Raw genomic sequence first — 9,232 nt, 5'->3', positions numbered from 1 at the left:
ATTGGGTGAAGCGTCAGTTGAGGATGCCCATCGAGTTCGTTTCTTCTCCTTGTCCCTGTCAGGGCCAGCCTTCACTTGGTTCTCATCACTACCAGTCAACTCCATTGCCAATTGGGATGACCTAGAGAAGAAGTTTTATACATATTTTTACACTGGGACTGGAGAGAAGAAAATAACTGATTTGATAACCATGAGACAGAGGACTAATGAATCGGGCACTGAATTTCTTTAGAGATTCCAAGAGACTAAGAATCTATGTTTCTTGTTGAGCTTGGCCGATGATCAACTAGCTGCTTTAGCCGTCTAAGGAATGCTGTCGATGTGGAAAGAGAAAATGCTGGGATAGGAATTTGACAACTTTGGTCAATTGGCTCAATGAGTGGTAGCACTTAATAGCCAATTCTAGAGCATACGTAGAGATATTCGATTCCAGAAGAGTACCTCAGCGGCCGAAGCTTGTGATCCATATTCAGTTGATGATGGCTATGAAGATGAAGAAGAGGTTGCTACAGCTGAATGGAATTGGGGCAAGAAGACAGTGATGGTCCCAAAGCCTTGGGGAAGAGGAGTTGAGGAGAGTTATGACTTTGATGTTACCAAATCGGACAAGCTCTTCGATTTCTTGCTTGAGAAGGGGCAGATGAAGTTGCCCGATGGTCATGTCATGTTGCCCCCTAATCAGTTGAAGAACAAGAAGTTCTACAAATTCCATAACGCTACTTCTCATTCCACTAATGAATGCAGAATCTTCAGGCAGCATATACAGAGAGCTATTCAGCAAGGGAGGCTCAAATTCGATACACCTCGCAAGATGAAAGTCGATGATAATCCTTTTCTAGGAGATCAGAACATGGTTGATGCTGGGCTATTCAAAGGAAAAACCAAGGTCCTAACATCGACCAAATCAAGAGAAGCTAGGACAGTCGATGCTGAAATGCAAATATCAGCTGATGAGTACAGAGAGATTAGATGACGTCGTGCCGAACAAAAGAGCCGATATGAGCAGAGGAAGACGTCGAAAGCGGAGACATCAAAGCCACAGGTCACATCTCTGATTCTAGTGAATAAATGGTAGTGGTAGAAGGAAAATGATTATCAATGTTGGTTAAAAGATCAAGCATATCAGCATCAATTAGAAGAAGAGAGGTATGAAAGGGAAAAAGCTGAATTACATTGGAATTGTCCCTTCTTTAGGCATTGCTGGAATGAAGGTTTGAAGTTGCCTACCAGACATGACTGCCTAGAATGTAGCAATCAATATCAGGAGTGTAGGCAATCTCGAACCAATCGCCGGTCTATCCATGCTCAAGATGCATATCATCATAACAATATGGATCGACGCTTAAAAAATGAAAGAGTTCATGATCGGTTGAGAAAAAGAGTCATTGAATAGGACTAGGCTGATCATGAAGAGGAAGGCACTGAAACAAGATACACGTGGTAGGAAGGCCAGTGGTGCCTAGGAGATTTGATGAGAAGCCAAAAGAGGAGGGTGCAGCGCCTAAGGAACAGTGAGATGGAACAGGCTCAGGCACTCGGTAAAACTCAAGTGTGGCGTACCAAGCAAATAGCTGATAGAAAGCAACCATCGGCTAATATCCAAATGGATTTTCTGTTGCCATCAGAATTCAGAGTCAGTGGTGAAAGCCAACAGCCGATCCAAGCAGTCGGCTTTGAGAATTTGGATAATCTAATAGATGGCACAAATAGCAAACTAGGACAGGGCTTCACGTTGGCCAATGAATTAGAAGAGATAGATATTGGTCCTAGAGATAGACCTAGGCCGACATACGTAAGTGCTAAGTTGGATCCTGAGTATAAATGAGAATTGATTGATTTATTAAAGGAATTCAAAGATTGCTTTGCTTGGGAATACTATGAGATGCCTAGTTTGGATCGATCAATTGTCGAACATCGGTTGCCAATCAAACCTGGACATGGGCCATTTAAACAAGCTCCAAAGAGATTCAACCCAAACATGCTTGATGATATCAAAAAGGAGACTGAAAGGTTGCTAAAAGCAAAATTTATCAGACCGTGTCGATATGTGGAGTGGATATCGAATGTTGTCCCTGTATATAAGAAGAATGTGAAATTGAGGGTTTGCATTGATTTCAGGGATCTAAACAGAGCCACACCTATGGACGGTTGTCCAATGCCGATAGCTGATATGTTAGTGGATGCAGCAGCCAGACACAAGGTCATTAGCTTCATGGACGGTAATGCAGGATATAACCAAATTTTCATGGCTGAGGAAGACATAGCAAAGACTGCTTTCAGGTGCCCCAGCGCAATCGGTCTATTTGAATGGGTCGTAATGACCTTTGATTTGAAGAATGCCGGTGCAACTTATCAAAGGGCAATGAATTACATTTTCCATAAGTTAATCGGTAGGATTGTTGAGATTTACATCAATGATGTGATGGTAAAATCCAAGGGATACAAAGAACACCTAGCTGACTTGTGAGAAACCTTGAAATGCATGAGGAAGCATGGTTTGAAGATGAATCCTAACAAGTGTGTTTTTGGAGTATCAGTCGGACAATTTTTGGGATTCATGGTTCATGAAAGAGGAATCGAAGTTGGTCAGAAAAGTGTAAAGGCAATTGACGAAGCGGTTCCCCCAACCACCAAAATAGAGTTACAGTCTCTGCTGGGAAAGATTAATTTCATCAGAAGATTCATTTCAAATTTGTCGGGAATGATCCTGCCGTTTTCTCCCGTGCTGAGATTGAAAAGTAATAAAAAATTCACGTGGGGTGACATACAACAGAAGGCGTTTGAAGAAATAAAAGAATATATGAAGTGTCCACCCATGCGGGTCCCTCCTCAGCAAGGTAAGCCATTTAAGTTGTACATATTGGCTGACGATAAGACAATTGGAGCAGCCTTGATGCAAGAATTCAAAGGAAAAGAGATGGTTGTTTTCTATCTAAGTAGGAGGCTACTAGATCCAGAAACAAGATATTCTCCCACCGAAAGGTTATGCTTATGTTTATATTTCTCTTGCACTAAATTACGACACTACTTATTATCGATCGAGTGCACGGTTGTTTCCAAGGCTGATGTGGTTAAGCATATGCTATCAATGCCAATACTAAATGGAAAAATGGGAAAGTGGATTCTTGCATTATCGGAATTCGACTTGAAGTACGAATCGGCTAAAGCAGTCAAAGGACAGGTAATGACCGATTTTATCACTTAGCATCACAAGCCAAGCATTAGTTATGCAGAGCTGATGCCCTAGGCACTGTTCTTTGATGGATCATCATGCAAGCAGGGTGGTGGCATTGGTATTGTTATCATTTCACTTCGGGGGACAAGCTTTGAGTTTGCTTTCCCAACTGAACCAATGGTTACTAACATTCAAGCGGAGTATGAGGCTATTCTCAAAGGACTTCAACTTCTCCATGAAGTAAAGGCCGAAGCAATTGAGGTATTTGGAGATTCACAGTTAATTATTAATCAGTTGATCGACCTGTATGAGTGCAAAGAAGAGACTTTGAAAGAATACTATGATGGCTACCAAAAGTTAATCAAGGGGTTTCTTCATGTCTCTTTTCAACATATCCCAAGAGCGCAAAACCAAGAAGCTAACCGTCTGGTTCAAAGTGCATCAGGGTATCGAGTATTTTGGGAAATATTGAGTAGTGAAGCATCAATTGATGATTGGAGAGTTGAAGTAGCCAATTACCTTAGGGATCCATCTTAGAAAGTTACTAGGAAGCTAAGGTATAAGTCGACTAAATATGTTTTGTTGGATGAGCAGTTATATTATAAAACAGTCGACGGAGTGTTGCTCAAATGCTTAAACCAAGAAGAAGCTAAGGTATTGATGGGAGAAGTGCATGAAGGGATATGTGGAGCTCATCAATCGGCTTATAAGATGAAATGGATTATCCATAGAGCCAGATATTTTTGGCCAATATTGCTAGAAGATTGTTTTGAATATTACAAGGGATGTCAGGATTGTCAACGCTTTGGCAATGTCTAGAGATCGCCTACATCGGCCATGAATCCAATAATTAAGCCATGACCGTTTCGAGGTTGGGGAGTTGATCTGATTGGCCAGATTTTTCTGCCTTTGAGCAAAGGGCATAAATTTATATTGGTAGCAACGGATTACTTCACCAAATGGGTTGAGGCAATTCCCTTGAAGATGGTAACCTCAAAGGACATGATCAATTTTGTCAAGAAACACATTGTATATCATTTTGGGATCCCTTAAACTATAACTACCGATCAAGGGACAATATTCACATTGGAAGAATTCGGAGACTTTGCTACCAATATGGGTATCAAGCTACTAAATTCCTCTCCTTACTATGCTCAGGCTAATGGCCAGACAGAGGTATCCAACTAGATTATGATCAAGTTGATCAAGAAGAAGATTGAGGAACAGCTAAGGAAGTGGCATTTGACGCTAAGTGAGGCATTGTGGGCATATAGGATGGCCTGCCATGGGTTAATTAAAGCATCACCCTACGAACTTGTGTATGGCCATAATGCAATTCTTCCTTGGGAAGTTCGGACGAGATCAAGGTGCGTCACTACAGAATGATTTGTCGACAGAAGTATACAAGAATCTCATGATAGACAACTTGGAGGACTTGAGTTGCCTTCGCATGCGTGCTCTCGAAAACATCGAAGCCAATAAGTTGAGGGTTGCAGAATATTACAATAAAAAGGTTAAGGTTAAGCAATTCTCTAAAGGAGACTTGGTCTGGAAAGTGAAATTGCCGATCGGGTCAAAGGATAATAAATTCAGCAAATGGTCGCCCAACTGGGAAGGACCTTATCGAATCAAACGTTGTGCGCCTGGTAATGCTTACATTTTGGAAACACTAAAAGGAAAGGAAGAATTTGGCCGAGCAATCAATGAGAAATATTTGAAGAAATATTATCGTAGCGTTTGGATCAATACTTAACAAGAGATTTGATTCGGTCGATGACTTTTAATAGCCGATGTCGGAAAGGTATCGCCTCTAGCACAAAAATAGACCCAAGGGGGTAAGAGCTGATACAATGTATCGCCTATAGAAGTGAGGCAAACACAGACAGAGCGATGTATACAAATCACGAAGCAAAAGAAAATCACTCAAGATGGGGAAGTTATTTGCTAAACATCGCCTATTACAAGCTACGGGCCAGAGAATACTTTGCTTACTATATCATCAGCCAGAGTATTGAAAGATATAGAATTGGCTACATTCATAAAATCCTCAACCAAGCACTCATGTTCCCCATGATACGCTGCATCCAATGTTGAAGTTGCACCATGACGAACGGACTTAGGCAGCAGCCAATGCTGTAGCTGCACCATGACGAATGCCGTGGAGGGCAACCTCCCTAACATGATTCGAAATGTCATGCAAGCGAATCATCAGAGCGGTGCCCTAGCATTGATGGATCTCGCCGCATGATCTGCAGTTGACCGGAGACTCTCCAACTAAGCAATTAAATCTAAGAGATTCAAGAAAGGAATGATCAAGAATCCTAGAGGCGAAGTGAGGGAGAAACAGAAACTCATGGTAAATATCTCACTAGAAATTCTGACTTCAGCCTTGGCAAGCCTCTCCCGCACCAGGTTGGCCTCAGGAGGTGATCGGTCCTGAATTATGGCCAGAGCCGATTCCACAATAGAGAAGCAGCCAGCAAGTTTCTCACCAGTCCAACCAATGGAGGTGATTAGGTCGTCGTTATCTCTCAGGAGCCAGTGACAAATCGGTGCCAAGGATGACCCCAGGGGCTGGGCAGAGTCGGCCGTCTGCTTTGGAACTATGGAAGCGTTGCAAGATGCACTTTCTTGACGATGGGTGCGCTAACGTGATGATGCAGATCCATCAAGGGCCCCCTCAGTAGATCTCTTAATGTTTTCCATGATCTCGAACCTATGGAAAAGCAGGAGCTGTACTAAGGGATACCAAAGATTTGAGGCAAAGCGGGATGTTGTTAGATCTATAATCATGGCCCGTATATATATAGCCCAGGAAGGTGAGAAGATAGCTCTCGCCGAAGTTGTGGAATGGAAATCAGAGACGGAAGCAGAACAGCACCCCCAGGAATTTAGGGGATAGATAACGAAGAGATAGTAGACTCAGACCCATTGCTTCCCCAAAATTGCGAAATATCAGAAATAGATTCAAAGATTGACCAGAGATCAACCTATCAAGACTTCTTTGGATTGAAGGGAGCCTGAACCCTGTAAGGCCGAAGGTCATCATGACATGAATTGACATTGGCCCATTGTACCCAAGAAGAGGGAAAACCGCTCGCCCAGCATGTGATCGGCTGATTTCTCGGTAAATCAGGAAACTATGGGGAAGAAGCCGGTAGCTTTCCCGATGGGCGTTTAGCGGAACGGACAAGGGAAAGGTGTCCACGCATTTTAGCCCTTGCAAACACTAGAACAGCTCTGCAAGCATGGTGAGAAGACATAGGTGATATCACAAGACTTCTTCTAGCCGCAGTAGCTGATTCTCTTACTCGACAAGGCGCTAGAATGAGCGACACAATCACCCTATGCACAAGAATTCTCCTAACCGCTCAAGATCTGCATAGCAAAGGGATAAACCATGGAGGATCCAGCGGGATCAGGGACACTTGAGGAGGCAGATAAAAGCGAAACATGGCTAAATTGTTGAGTTTGCTCTCACAAGGGTCGGATAGCCATTTTTATAGCCGGCTTGGAAGGATGAATCCAAATGCCCATGAAGCAACAATGCTCTAAAAAAGTTTTGAAGCATGGGTTCATGGGTTGATATGGACGGCAATGAATAGTAGACCCCAGATCAAGATTCCTTACCCATGACTACGGGCCTATCGGGAGCACGGACATGGTAATTTTGGAACAAAATTTCTTTTGTCCTAAAATTGGGGGGCATGTGTTTACACCAAAATTTGGAAGGAGAGTCACAGGGACCCAGAAGCTCCTAGGATCATATCATCAAGGGATCAGTTGTGGGCGGATCAAAAACAGCTGATTTAGATGCAAAATCTAGGAATCGGCTTTCTTCGGACAGCGTCAGCAGATAACAACAGAGGCTACGCTCGACGCTAGGAAGAAAACGTGTTGGACTCTACAAAAAAGGGAAAGATTTGAGTCCAAGTTATCTTAAATTAGGAATGTTTTCATTTTATGCCGAAGTTTGTAACAAATCATGCTCAAGTAGGATTCATATTTAGGCTTTGGGTATAAATACCAAACCCTGGCTATTGTAAGAATCAATAAATCAAATACAAGTCAATTATTTTTTTTGGCTCCGGCCACCCCTAAGGAGTAGGAGTAGAGTAGATCTCGGTGAGTTCTTCGGCAAGTACGGCTGCATCGATCTGGTCAACCTCCACTGCTTGTTGTAAGTACCGTCATGGTTTATACCTTTGTTCGTATGGCTGCATCGATCCGGTCGACCCCCACTGTGGCTCTGTATAAGCTAGTTATCGACTCTTGCCTAATTCAAGTATGCCCTATGTGATTCTACCTCACACCCCACTACTTAAATTAGATCAAGGTCAAGTTATCGGCTCTATTTTAGAGTGGCAGTCTTTGGTAGATTTATTAAGTTACCGATATTGCTTATTGCTTTCATTGTTTATTTAATTACAACAATATCACTCTGCCCGATTGAGATTGATCTGGATCGGCCTTATATCTTGTTTAACTCATTATTTGCTAATCTAGAACTGATCTAATCTATATCTTAAGCGATGAGTTATGTTTTTATCGGCTATTTTGCATCAATCTTAATCGTGCATAGCATGCGGTTAAGGCATGTTCGATCTTGAGTAGATCTATCGGTTAGCAAGAACTATTTCATGGCCTGTCATCACGGCTCATGGGATTTTGCCTCTCAGCCCACTGTTGGCACCATGGAGTGGGGATCGTTGGTTGATAGACCCGTTCCTGAGAAGACATGACCTTAACTGTGCGCTATGCCTGAATCGGCTATTTAGCCGATATCGAACGCTTTTCATGAACAGTTCACATCACAAGATCGTTGATGTAGAGATAAGTTGAAAGATGTGTTAGCCCCATGATCTTGTTATTGTATTATGGCCTGCATGATTCTGCCTTATGCCCCACTGATATTAGTAATGAGTTAGGGTTGTCGAGTCTATTGTTGTTTCTATGGCCTGCATGATTCTGCCTCATGCCCCATTGGTCATGGCGATAGATGACATCTAACATGTTCATTAGATTTATCTTTATTAAATGATTAAGTGATGTTGAATTGTTTCTTTATATAAAAAGGAGTTTGGTTACTCGTAATCATTGGCTCAGCATGGACCGTTCATCATTGATATCTTATTGCCATTGATTAATATTCGTTTAAATGATGTTTATCCTGAATGATAACCGATTCTTTTCACACGACCCCATGAGCTCTAATTGACTTATTCTCATGAATATACTAGAATTGGCTATTTAGCCGATTTCCTTTCATATCGGCTCTCACAGCCGTACATTCGGGACTGTCTGGTAACACCGACAAGTTCCGCCCTTAATTACTGATGAACTTTCTCTCCTTATCAATTGTAGGGTCAAATTGACTGGCACGCCTCGGGAGGATTACGCAGGATCGACCACCCCTGCGCTAAAGCTAGGTGAATCTACTCCATCGAGCGGACCCTTCTGGCTTGCTGCATGTGTCCTTAGCACAGGACAAAATTCTGTGTCGACACTTAGTAAGCAGAAAGTGAGTGTACGATGTGCCGAAATTTTTTGCGAATGCCGCTATATTCCGGCTTGAGTGAACGGGTAGGCCGATGCATGCATCATGAAAAGATAATTTGTTTAAACTAAACTTCCCCCACACTATAATTTGGATTAGTAAATGGATAGGATAACCTAAAAAAGATGATTTAATAGAAGTCTTATCATTTCTCTAAGTCCCTTGTTCCTAATCTAGAGGGTTGTCCCTAATGGTTGGTTCTTATCTGTTATAGATAAACCTAAGGTCTGATCGAGGGAGTACTAGCGCTGGGGCAGACCAGGGGGATAACGGTCGTGGTGAGGACATTAGCAGCCACCAATGGGGATAGCCACAAGGCCCCACTTTGGATCCTCCTCCTCAGCCACCACCACCTCCGATGACCCATGAGGAGATGATGGTGGAGATGCTGGCTGCTCGGCGCGAGTCAACCCATGCCTTGGAGATGCTAGCCCAGGTGATTGGTGGCTTTGCCCGTGGGGGCCAGAGGTAATGGCGGGAACGGGGGTGGTGCCCGTGGT

Source organism: Miscanthus floridulus, chromosome 19 (assembly GCF_019320115.1).
Source record: "Miscanthus floridulus cultivar M001 chromosome 19, ASM1932011v1, whole genome shotgun sequence".
Lineage (NCBI taxonomy): Eukaryota > Viridiplantae > Streptophyta > Magnoliopsida > Poales > Poaceae > Miscanthus > Miscanthus floridulus.
The sequence above is the reverse complement of the archived record's forward strand: the minus strand, read 5'-3'. Positions refer to the sequence as shown.